Below are 12,873 nucleotides of genomic sequence, written 5' to 3'. Positions count from 1 at the left end.
ATTTAAAATGTGGATAAATTTAATAGAAACATAGAATTAAACTTTAATCCAGCGAGAAGGGAATATGTGATTTAGGAGACTGATATTTTTAATACCTGAATAAAAACTGGAAAAATGTAATAAAGCCAAGTGTAATTTTCCATTTCATTTTGAAGTGGAAAGTTACATGAGTTGTATACTTGGTCTTGTTCCACCTTTCACCTTCAACTACCCGTTTGTTATCAAGAGTCCTGTTTTAGAAATTTAAGCTATTTTGATCTTAGTATTGCAGTATATGTGTATGTATATATGTGTGTGTAGAAGGAAAGAATAAGCAGGCAACATATTGAGTACTGCATTTTTGCAAAGTGGTCTTATCTAGATGAAATTTATTCAAGATAACCTTAATCTTGAGAGCTATTCTTAAGATTTATATACAACTTTATGAATTATTGGAAGTTCATGAAAATAGAAAAGTTCAGCATTAGCAAACAATACATAGTATTGTGTATTAAATTCTCATTAAATTTAAGTAAGTTGCACTTTGCCATTTATTTTGTATTGGAAGTAGTTTTGGAGATGACCCATTGAACCATATTTAGGAGGTTGAGAACCCTGTGACTGACCTTGGTGGGCTTCCACCTTAGATGCAGGTGGGTTTTGCCTCTTCTGAGGGAGGAAGGCATCTTGTAAGTTAGAGACAGTGGCCATCGCATCATCTTCAATCCTTTAAATCACACCATTACCCTGGTTTTAAAATAATAATGGTAATGGATGTGGCTAGGGGTAATAAAGGCAATTCCTCTTATGTTCACTGAATTCAAGGTAATTTTTTTAAAAAGTCAGTATTTTTTCCTAGTTCTTCACTGATGCTGACAGGTAACAATGGTTTCATTATCAGTACTCCTCAAACTTTCATCTTGAATATACCAGTCATCTGTTTATATTGCCATCTTCTCTACTATCAGCCTTCTGGGTTCTTTTGTTTGTTTGTTTGTTTGTTTGTTTTTAAACCTCAGTGACTTCAGTATTAGAATCATGGGTTTCCCCTCTATCCTGTCACCCATCATAATTACTTTAAACTTTTCCACATGCTACCCTGAGCTAACTTTTCTTCTGTTTCCTTGACTCTGGGAAAATACATCCATAGTGTACATCCCATGTCCACCTGGACCATGGTATCTTACCACTTTGAAGCTGATCCAATACTGAGATCTTAGGTTCCCTCTTTGACACAACTTTTTTAGATCTAGCTTATCCACTTTCTCTTTCTTAATTGGATTTGTTCTTCATCCTCCTTATTAAGTCTAATTGATGATCTCTCTTCCTGTTGCTGCATTTTTCTTCATATTTGACTTGGATTCTGCATCAGTCATTTCTACTACATTTGTACTTATAAGGACCCTAGATTTTCCCCACCCTTTTGACCTTCCAGCATGTTTGCCTTCCACGTTCCTAAACTGGAGTAATTTTCCATCAGTCAGCTTTTTGTTTCTGGGCCACCAACTGTTGTTGAATTGCTTCAGTTTTCTTATCTATAAAAAATGTTTTATAACTGAATTGTTGTTGGGATTAAATGAAATACTTATCAGTGCCTGGCACATAGTGACTTCCACCATTTTCTTTTGAGAACTGTTTTCCTTAACCCTGGGCTCTCTCCATTCATTCCCCACCCTCAGGTTAATCTGACTAAAACATCCCTCTGTTTGTGGCACTCACTTTGATAAAAGACTGCAGGGATGGCAATTCAACAAAGTAAGAAAGTCCAAGTTAACAAGCCTGGACACTGGGGCACCTTCTTCTCTTCTCCTCTGGAGTTAAGCAGGCTTTCCTTCACTACTCGCCTTTGAATAGCTTAAGCTTCAGCCGCATGACTCTTTGATTCTACAGATACTCTACTTTTTCCACCTCCACACTTTTTTTGGAAAGCCATTCCATCTTGAGTACCTTACCAGCCACATTTTATCCAGTTAATGTAGCTCAAGTGACACTTTTGATTTAAAGGCTCCCTGATTTCCCCAGAATGAACTATTACCTCTGACTTCCAAACTCTTCTGGCACTTTATAACCAGATAGGACAATCATACATTGTCCTATGCTATAATTTATATGTGTATCTTATCTTCTTAAATAAACCATAAGATCCATGCAGGTATCACGACTTTTCTTCTTGGTGCTTAGCACAGTTTATTTTTTCTTTTTTTCTTTCTTTCTTTTCTTTTTTAATTTTTTTTTTACAGTTTCTTGCAATGTAGTAGGCATTTAGTAAATTCAGCATATTGTCTCCCTAAATCTTATATGTTGATGGAGGTAGCAACTTAAATGGTGTGTCTTGAAGAGGCATTTGGATGGGTCCCAGTAGCTTTCCCAGGATCTCTTAAATATATTTCCTCAGGTAGAGAGTAAGGCAAGAATGCCCCAAATTCTGATTGCTTTTTAAATTTTGTTTGAAAAATTTAAACAAAACTTTAAATTTTGGGGCTGAAAAACTTTTCTGAGAGTAGAATTTGTTTTATATCAGTGTTTTTACTAGGGGGTTTGATTTTGAGACTTTGTTCCTAATAGTTTTATCACTCAGGAATGACTCAAGTTGTAGACACTATGACTAATTTTTTTTTTTATATTAAATGTTTATAATTAAAAGTGGTTGTGTGATTCTGAGTATTTCGGGAGTGTGATTCTGGATATCTCAGGAGTGATTCCAGATATTTTAGAAGGCGATTCAGGATATCTTAAGAGTGTTATTTGGGGTATCTTGAAGGTTGCAGCAACTGCTGGCCCATTATTTAAAAAAAACCAAACAAAAACCAACGTTTAACAATAACAACAAAAACAAAAATGTACAAATAGAAAAATTTCTTCTATTTCTGAAAAATATTAGCTACCTATGTGAAGACCCATGATATAGATAACTTAAATTTCTTCTGGGCTTTGTTACCATAAATGGAATAGGACAATTTTCAACAAAATGATACAGGAATTTAGTGGGGGACTACAGAAGAATCATTTTAAATAAGTTTAAGGGCATAAGGTTTTCTTAGCTAAATCAGAGTTCCATATGTTACTGTGAAGGATCTCTAATTTAATTTTTTGAGACCATCTCTTCTTAATTTGTCTAAATATTCTTTGTATATTATATATATTATATTTATTTTGATAGTATTATTTATATATATATTTCCTTTGGAGACGAATATCAATAGGAGCCTGAAATAAATATTTAGAAACTTATCATATGCTTCATTTAACTGTTCAGAAAAGTTTTGCTTCTCAAAATGGATTCTTGGGGACGATTTTTAGAAAGTTCCCCTCTCTTCTTATACAATTCATGCAGAGATATGCTCAGAATGTTTCATTTTTGAGAATGTAACACACAGCATTATTTTCAGAAGAATGCACTTGTTTGTACATTGATTTTTCACCAAAGAGCTTATTCGGATTAAGGAACACAATGAGATTGGAGGTGGTAATAGACCTTATGCTCAGGGACAAACTAAAAACTTGTTATCTTGAATCAGGTTAGGAGCCTTCTGCAGATTTACCAATCTTTTGGTACCAGAGCTTTGTGATATTGCCTCTTTAGTGACCAAAAGTCACCCGACGTCTGTTATCTTGCCTTTGCGATCCTTGACTTACATTGAAGATGGCTGAGCGGCAGCCTGAAAACTCCTGGAAATTTCTGTGTGTCCTGTTATTACGAATGATTGGATGGAAGGAAGAAGTACAGGTATATGTGTATACATATCTGTGTGTGTGTGTGTGTGTGTTTGTATCTGTGTGTGCTGGTCAAGTAAACAACCTTTTTCACCAGGCAAAGCAGCTCTGTGCCTTATTAAAAGTGAGCATTAAAGAATACTACTGTTAGAGGCAAGCTGCCTAGGGGCTGTGCTCCAAAGAATGTACCACACTATGCAATAGCGTAAGTGGTGGTGTCTACCAGTACTTGGGAAAAGTTAATTTTTAATGAAAATGAGCTTATAGGCTAAGCTGGCATAGACACTACAGAGAAAATGGAAATATGTGGGTATGTTTGTATATCACTGTAGGTCCTTACCTTATAGTCAGGTGTCATTCTCACTGAATAAGTATTTTTCCTTTTTCCTCTTTCTCTGGGGACACTTTAAAAGCAGTTTTCATTTGGGAATTTGATCAAAGATTGACATTAACCCTCTTTGTTAGCCTATAGGGAGAGCATTCTATGGGTATATTAACATTCTCTCTCTCCTGTAACTTACGCTATTTTATGACCTGAATACCATAAATAGGAGTTTGCTTTGATCTGAGCAAATCTTAGAATACCAGGAATGAAAACACAAAGAAAGCATAGAACTTGAAGTTAGAAAGCTCAGGCTCTACGGTTTATTACATAACTTGCCATGTGATGTCAAGCAAGTCACCTCACATCTCTGGCCTTTAAGACCAGAGTTTTGAAGGGCACTGGGTGGGTCTGAGAACTAGCTCAGGAGAGTTTTACATGGACTACAGTGCCACCTATTGGAAAAAAGTAGACTATGAAAAACGACAAGAAATTACTGGATCAATGTGGGTCAATTTTGTTTAACTCACCCCTCTCCAAAAAAAAAAACAAAAAAACAAAAAACAAAAACCAGTAATACAACGAACGGTATGGATCACAGAAGAGTTTCAGAATTTCGTATCATTCTTATATTTATTGAAAAATGTCAAATGACAGATATGACAGATGTGTGATGAATACATTATATAATAGGGTAATAGATTTCAAAAACATACTGCTAAAAATCTATTGCATGGCATAATCACATTGAACTCCATAAAGATGCTTTAAATTTTGGTTTAGATACTTTTTCAATTGTACCTGCTTAAAATAAAAGTTGGAATTTTAGCTGTTAAGTTATTTAAGTGTAACGGTCCTGCCTGAGTTTCTACCTAGTTGGAATCCTGTACTCCAGGCTTTGGCACTCTCCCACTGCCCTGAGTCAGGCAGCACGTAAGCCTCTGTTGGCTGATCGCTCTCCTGGTTTGAGAAACGGTGACAGAATGCTAACAAATGCCCTCCAAGTCCTGGGAGGGCCACCCTCATCCCTTTCCTTTCCTGGCATCTACACCTTATAACAATGGCCCTTGTTAATGTTACTTTTAATTTTTTGTGACTATAAATGCAATGGTTGGGCCTTACAGAAAGTAGGAAAAGACAGATAAGCCAGAAAAAATACTTAAAACACCATGTCATTATTAAGGAGAAAGATTACAGTTATTAACATTGTGGTATATAACCTTTTACTCACACAGACATATACATAGACATACACCACACACACTCACAATTGTATATCTACACATATACCTATATAGGAACCTTTTCCTCTTTTGCCAGTATGACATCATATTGTACATGCTATCTTGTAACTCGCCTGTTTTTTCAGTCAATAATTTCTAACTTTCATGTCAATAACATTTTAGCTTATCCTTTGCCCATATTTGAATTGTCCCAATTGCAGTGAGATATATTGGTGGTATTTCTCTTTTTATAAGGGGTGCGTATGTATGTTTAATAGGTATGTTCCTAAATCACAGTTGTTGTTTTTTTTAAAATTTATTTATTTATGTATTTATTTTTGGCTGTGTCGTGTCTTCGTTTCTGTGCGAGGGCTTTCTCTAGTTGTGGCAAGTGGGGGCCACTCTTCATCACAGTGCGCGGGCCTCTCACTATCGCGGCCTCTCTTGTTGCGGAGCACAGGCTCCAGACGCGCAGGCTCAGTAGTTGTGGCTCACGGGCCTAGTTGCTCCGCGGCATGTGGGATCTTCCCAGACCAGGGCTCGAACCCGTGTCCCCTGCATTAGCAGGCAGATTCTCAACCACTGCGCCACCAGTGAAGCCCAATCACAGTTTTTATGAAGGTAATTGTTTATAATTAGCTTCAAATATAGTATCCAAAATAAATGATCAAGTAGAGTTTAGTCAAAAGTGGAGAATTTCAACTTTTTTTTTTGCTTTGAGAAGTATCTGTTTTTAGTATTTGATATACGACCTTTTATCAATTTAACACTACCCTGATCTATTATTGTCTTCAAATTTAAATTGTGTGTTACTTTCTTCAAAATGTTTCCTATTGCATAATTCAGTAAGCACTCTCAACTTGGAGATTAGGTTTATTTGTTTTATGTACCTGATCCACTTCATTTCATGCCCACAAGCATAGTTCGAGAGCACTCCTGAACTCCTTCTGAATTAGGTGTGTTAGCTTCATTCCTGAACTCATTACTAAATGAGGTGGGTTAGCTTAAGATAGGTAAACATCAGTAACAATGGAGAATGTTTTACAAGTTCCTATACTGTTATTGGTAAGTTTAGTTGGGTTGTTGGTATGCATTTGTAAGGGACAGTTGGAACCAATTCAACTCAACTCAGTTTTGAGCATGTATTGAGAATGGGTAAAATACCTTAGTAGATACTGGGGTAGGTTTAAAGAATCATACTAAGGAAGAATCTTACTCATTGGGGTTCAACCCCTTATCAGATGCTTGAAATCCATCTAGTCATAAAAAAGACATCATCATGCATCTTCATTTTCCTATGACAGTCCCTGTTTGTACCTATTATCCCAGAGTAATTACTAATAGTGCCCCTCTTTCGATCTCAGGTGTCCAGATTGGATGATAAATTTCATTGCAACCCTATTGGTAAGTGACTTTGTTTAAGCACCTCTAGGGTTTGGAAATTCACCTATGTAGTTGTTGGAGCTGATCTGAAAGCTCTTTGGCGAATCATGACTTTCATTTTTGATATCCAAGTGGATCTTAAAAACGCAAAAATGGGAAGTCTTGTCTTATCTAGCAGGTAGTAAAACTAGGACAAGAGTTCCCTTAATATGTGTCATGAATGCAGGAAGGGTCACTGGAGGATTTTAGGGGGTAATTTAGTGATGCCATCAATCTATGAAGTAAAACTGCAGCAGATAGCAGGTAGCCTGTTGCAAACCATCCACCCTATCCTGAATCCTGATTCATGGGATCATGAGGCTAAAATGTAGCTGGATTAGGAGTCAGGACATTTCAATCCTGACTGCACCCTAATTCTATTTATGCTCCTCACAATCTGTTCATGTAACTTCTCTAACCACAATTTTTTCATTCGTAAAGTGGGAGTAGCTTTTGTGGTGGTTGTGAGCTCAAATGAGATAATAGGTATGAAATTAATGCAAGGGATTGTTTGTTTCTATAAGGACTGGGAAATCTCATAGGGATTTCTTCCATTTCAAAGAAGAGTTTCTAAAGAATTTTGTTTTTTTTTTTTTAAATCGGCCCTCCAGGCAGCCATAAGAGAAAAAAAATCTGTAAATAATGCAAAGCAGACTCTTAAATAATAAACCAAAATTCAAAGTAATGTGGTAGTAGAGAGGAGGAAAAGACTGTTTCTTACTTGAATGAGGAAGTAATGAACAAATTCAGCCAATCCTTTTCAACTTTTAGTTATTTGGCTCGGGTTTCAGGTAGACTGCTGGCATGTGCTCCTACCTTAGCAAACAGGAGAACAAGCATCCTTCCTGTGGTGATCACGTGCTTAAACCTTTTTGCCAACGGCTGTTAGGTGCATCAGCTTAGGATAATTATCCTCAAACCAAAATTGTTGTTTTTGGTAGAAGTAACTTGGCATTCAGGTGGATAATTCTAAACTATACTCAAGAGATGGTTTCGTTTTCTGTGGGAGCACTTTGTGACTAGTTAATCCCCAAAGCAGCTCCACTGCATGCAGAGCCTGCTTAAAAGTTAATGTCCTGCCTTTATAGTGTTACAGCTCCTTTATGGTAGAGCCAGTCAGTAATTCCCACCCTCAGAATCCGCTAGGTCAGGGTCATCTCTTCTGTGCTTTTGGTGCCAAATGCTGAGCTTTCAATTAAATATTTCAAGCAATTGAACTGGTCTGAGGCTGTTTTCGGATAAGGTCTTAGCCCAACTTAATGCTTATATCCCACTTCTGTGTAAAGATGTACAGGCTTTAGACACAACAATGCTACTAGTCAAGTTTGTTAATTAAAAAACAAAAAGCAAAACAGCTTTCTCACCTATGTGGTTTTTTTTAAGGCATGTGAATCTCCTTTCAACAATTTCATCTTTTCATGCATCAGACACTGAACAGAAATCTCAAATGCATATTATCTGCTATGTGTTTGAACTCATGGATGTTTAAGCAAAATTACCTAAGAGATAAATAATCATTGGTTCCTATAAATTCACATTCAATGACCCTGACCAACATTGTATTAGGTCCTGGGAAGAAAGTCTGCTAAGAGGTGGTCCTGCTAGAGAGGAGTTCACATCTAGTTATAAATGGAACCCAGATAGCATCTTTAGGTCATTCTGTTCTTTGAGGTCTCCGAAAGATTGGCCTGAACCCCTGTTCCATAAATACCCTTTATAATATTATTGTAAATTCCCAAGGGTTTATGTTCTTGGAGCCGCCTCTGGCTTGGACTTTATATCCTTTTTTTGGATTCTTATTTTCCAGTCTCTACTTTTTGAAATGTCCTTTCTCTCCTTGATTTAACCCCTCTCAAAGCTACCAGGACCATAGCGATGGTTTGCGGGTCACCAGGGAGAGGTTAGTAAGTATATCACATACCAAATAACTTAAATGAGCATTTTAGGCCTTCTATGGAGTCCTTTTAGCAATGCTGCCACTTGGTAGTGTCCCTGCAATCCTGGCCTCTTCCCATTGGCTGGCTCCTCTTTCTGTCTCTTGTGTCATCTTACCCTTTTCTTCCTGCATTAGATTTAATCCTATCACCTCCTTATGAAATATATCTGGAATCTGACTAGTCTAAGCTATCACCTTCTCTCACCTAAATTTTTGCAATAGCTTTGTAACCTCAGGCTACTGTGAATACAGCAATCAGAATATTATCCTTTAAAAATGTAAAATAGATCCCATCACTCCTCAGAACCCTTTTGTGGTTTTCTACCTCACTTCATAAAATCCCAAGTCTTCACCAGGCCTTCCAGATCTATAAGAAAATCACTCTGATATCATGTCTACTGTTTTCACCCCAGCAGGCTGGTTTCTGTTTTTCTTTAAACATGTGGAGCACACTTCTGCCTCAGGGCCTTTGCACTTGTCAACTATGCCTGGAACACTCTTTCCCCAGTATCCCATTCCATTCAGGTCTCTTTTCTAATGTCATTTTTTCAGTTAGGACATTTTCTAATCTCCATCCTTATCTTACTTTCATCATGGCATTTATCATTATCTGATATACTATATAATTTACTTGTTTCTTTATCCTCTTCTCTCCAGATCACTGGTTCGAAAACTATAGTATGTGTCAGAATCAGCTGGAGTGCTTGTCAAAGCACATATTCCTGTGCCTCACCCCCAGAGTCTCCGATTCAATGATCTGGACTGGGGCTTGAGAATTTGCATTTCTAATAAGTTCCCAGCAACACTGATGCTGCTGATTTGTGAATCACACTTGAGAATCAGTGCACTAGAGCTACTCTGTCCAATACAGTGGCCACTCACCACATGTGTGTTTAAACTGTTTAAATGTAAGTGAAATGAAAAATTCAGTTTATTAGTCCACTAGCTCAATGTATTTCAAATGCTCAGTAGCTATATGCAGTGAGTGGCCACAGTATTGGACAGGACAGATACAGAGCATTTCTATCATTGCAGAAAGTTCTGTTGGACAGCCCTGCTCTAGAACATAAACTACATGAAGATGGATTTCTTTTTGGTTCCCCCCCCTTCCCCCTGCCCAGAATTATATTCTCATATTTATATAGCTAGTCCACTTGGGCTTACTTTAGTGTAAGGAATAAGGTAGATACATAGCTTTTTTTTTCATCAGATTTTTCCCAGTACCAGTTATTGAACATTCAGTTCTTTCCCCAGAAATTTGAAATATCATTATCATAGGCAGTATTAAATCCCCATCTGTATTTTTGTCTGTTAGAGAACTTTCTGGTCTTTTGCATTTATCTGCCTGGGAATAGGAATATTTTCTAGACAAAATTGGCTTCTGGAATTATTGAATAAAAAGTTGAACCTGTAATTATAGAATGAGAGAATAAGGTTATAAAGAAGATCTGTAACTTTTACTTGCCTTTCCAAGAGTCGTTTATTAGAAAACATTTAGGCAGTGAGTTCAAAGGTTCTAGTCAGCATGCAACGTTTTTGCTACAAAAAAAGTATAGTATACTATATATACTATAGTGTGCAAAGATTATAGATGACCATTTTGACTAAAGGAATAGGCCATAATTATAATATTCTTGGCCCATTATCCATCACTTTTATTAAATTAGAAAATTTGTATATCACAGATAGAAATACAGTAATTCATTAAGGCATATCAGAAGGTTTAAATAAGAGTGTCAAATTGTTATTATCTTTAAAAAATTTTCAAGTATCTTTTTCCTTAAAGGTTTATATGTTTGTACATAAAGGGATGAAAAAATGGTAGCACAAAAATAGGGATTAACAAAACAAAAACAAAACTTTAAACTAATCACTATTTTTGTCTTGTTAACTTTTAGTGTATATTTCTGGCAGAGATTCTAAAGAACTGTAAATTTAAGAAGTAAAAGATGTTTGAAGTGTAAAGTTTAGAATTTTTACATGAATTAGTTGGCACATTTATATATAAAGAGAAAGAGAAATATAATCTGAACATATCACCATTTACTCATAGACCACAGTGGACAGCTCCATTTAGTTGGCAGTGAAAATTCTCTCCTCTTCCAGCTTAACTGTATTTATAATTATACTGTATTTTTCTAGGCATTACCTAATCCTTCTTAAGTTTATTTACTATCAGGGAAAGAAGTACCATTTTCCAAATCTAGAATTGGTACGTAGCATCAAATTGCTGTCATAGAGTACTATGTTACGACAAAATGAACTTCAACAATACCATTATGCTAGTTTTTCTCTCAATGAAATTAAATATGTACTATCCAAAGCCAAAATTTGGGCAATTATAGAAAATTTATGTATGAACATACTAGATAGCTCAAGAGAAGGACATAAAACTCCTAAATATTACTGTGCAAGCATTTAATAAAGATACAGGAAATGTATTTTGGGTATTGAAACATATTCCAGAGAACATTTTTTTACTGAGGGACTTAGTCTTTTATTTATTTATTTTTCTTGGTATATGTATAATGGGTACAACTTGTACGTGGGAGAGAGAAGGGAGGTGAGTGTACTATTATGAAATATACCTCTTTTTCCCAAAGCAACTGGAATGGCTTCAGAATGGGCAACAACCGTAGAAGGTGAGGGTGAGGTAGGGTCTGAATCCAGGGGATGGTTTGAAAATCTATATAAAGTGTTTGACCTCAAGACCACACAGTGCCAGACAACTAATCCTTCCCCAGCAGGACACTGCCTGTCTGAAAATGTTGAACCAGAGAGGCTACTACATACCTGGGAGTTCCACTTAGGAGACTGGGAATGAGGTGCATATGAAAACAGATTACTAAATTAAAAATAGCATGCTGAACAGTGAGATTTTAAGCCTCAGTTCCCTGTCAACTTTCTAAAACACTGGTAGCTGGGTTCATATATCTACTCAAGAAATTGGAGAATTATTTTTTATTTATAGTTTTACCTCCCATTGGAAAAAAAAAAAAAAGCTGGCCGCCTGATTACCCTCAAATGAAGCCCATCAACCTATATACCTCAGTTCATGAAAATAGGACTTTTACACAGTGTTTTAGTGCCTCAGTCTTAAATACAATCTAATAGCTTAGGATCTCCAGATGTTTGAGGAAAGCACATAATACAAAAGATTTTTTGGTGTGCTTTCCTTAAAGGCTGACAGTTAAGAAGGAATTGGAGCAGAAACTAACACACCATTGTAAAGCAATTATACTACAATTAAGATGTTAAAGAAAAGAAAAAAAAAGAATTGGAGACCACACTGTTCTGTTGATGCTGTGAATGGAAAGAAAAGTCTGTGTCAACAGTTGGAGTCTGTGGAAAGGGAAGCAAAAAATTAAGAAGTGTCTCTGAATCTCAAGTTGGATTAACAATTCCCTATAGAGATAGGTTATGTATTACCATTAGTGTTTAACACTTAATCACTATTTAAAATTATCTCATACGTTTACTTGGTTATTTTTTTCACTGTCTAGCACAAGAGTCCATAAACTTTTTCTGTCAAGAACCAGATAGTAAAAATATTAGGTTTTGTGGGCCATACAGTTTCAGTCACATCTACTCAAATCTGCCATTGTAACACAAAAGTAGCCCTAGATATTATGTAAACAAATGAGCATGGCTGTGTGCCAGTAAACCTTTATTTACAAAAAACAGGCTGTGGGCCCACTTTGACCTGCAGACTGTAGTTTGCTGACATTCGGTCTGGTCCATCCAGCAGAGTATTAGATCTATGAGAGAAGGTATGCCGTAACAGTTGTACCGTGTCTCCAGTGCCTAGAAAATATTAAATGCTGTTTGAATGAATTAAGAAATCTGTACGACACTCTTCTTTAGGATTTGTGGGCTTCCTCACGTAGATTCTTTCTATGCTTTCTAAAGCCCAAAGGGTGATAATATTTTATGCTTATGAGAACCAGTTTATAAGCTAAAGATTGCTCATATTCCAAATGACATTGTAAAGGAGAATTTGCTAAACCAAGTGACTGCTTTTGGATAAGGAAGGGCTTTTCCTTCTACTGAAATCTGTGATATGAAGACAATTTGGCAGATAAAATATACAGAATTTTTAAACCAACACAAGGATCCAAGCTCTCTTGAATACTATTCAGAAGTTTTAAACTATTATAATTTTGTCTGCTTAAATATCTTGTAGTTAGATTTTTAAGCTGCTTTCACAAATAGTATTTTGCAGCTTTGTTTTATCTACTGAAGACAAGAGGCCCTAGGAAAAATGCTTGAAACAATAA

The 12,873-nt window shown here is 36.2% G+C and overlaps 1 protein-coding gene across 1 annotated transcript in view; it reads left to right on the top strand.

Annotated features, from left to right (window-relative positions):
• The window catches only part of COBLL1 (cordon-bleu WH2 repeat protein like 1), a 150,770-nt gene that overhangs the window by 88,549 nt on the left and 49,348 nt on the right, over window positions 1-12,873 (top strand). The window lies entirely within an intron of this gene.

Source organism: Balaenoptera musculus, chromosome 7, assembly GCF_009873245.2.
Source record: "Balaenoptera musculus isolate JJ_BM4_2016_0621 chromosome 7, mBalMus1.pri.v3, whole genome shotgun sequence".
In the NCBI taxonomy this organism is placed as follows: domain Eukaryota; kingdom Metazoa; phylum Chordata; class Mammalia; order Artiodactyla; family Balaenopteridae; genus Balaenoptera; species Balaenoptera musculus.
Note: the sequence above shows the minus strand (reverse complement) of the source record. Positions and strands in the feature narration are given on the sequence as shown.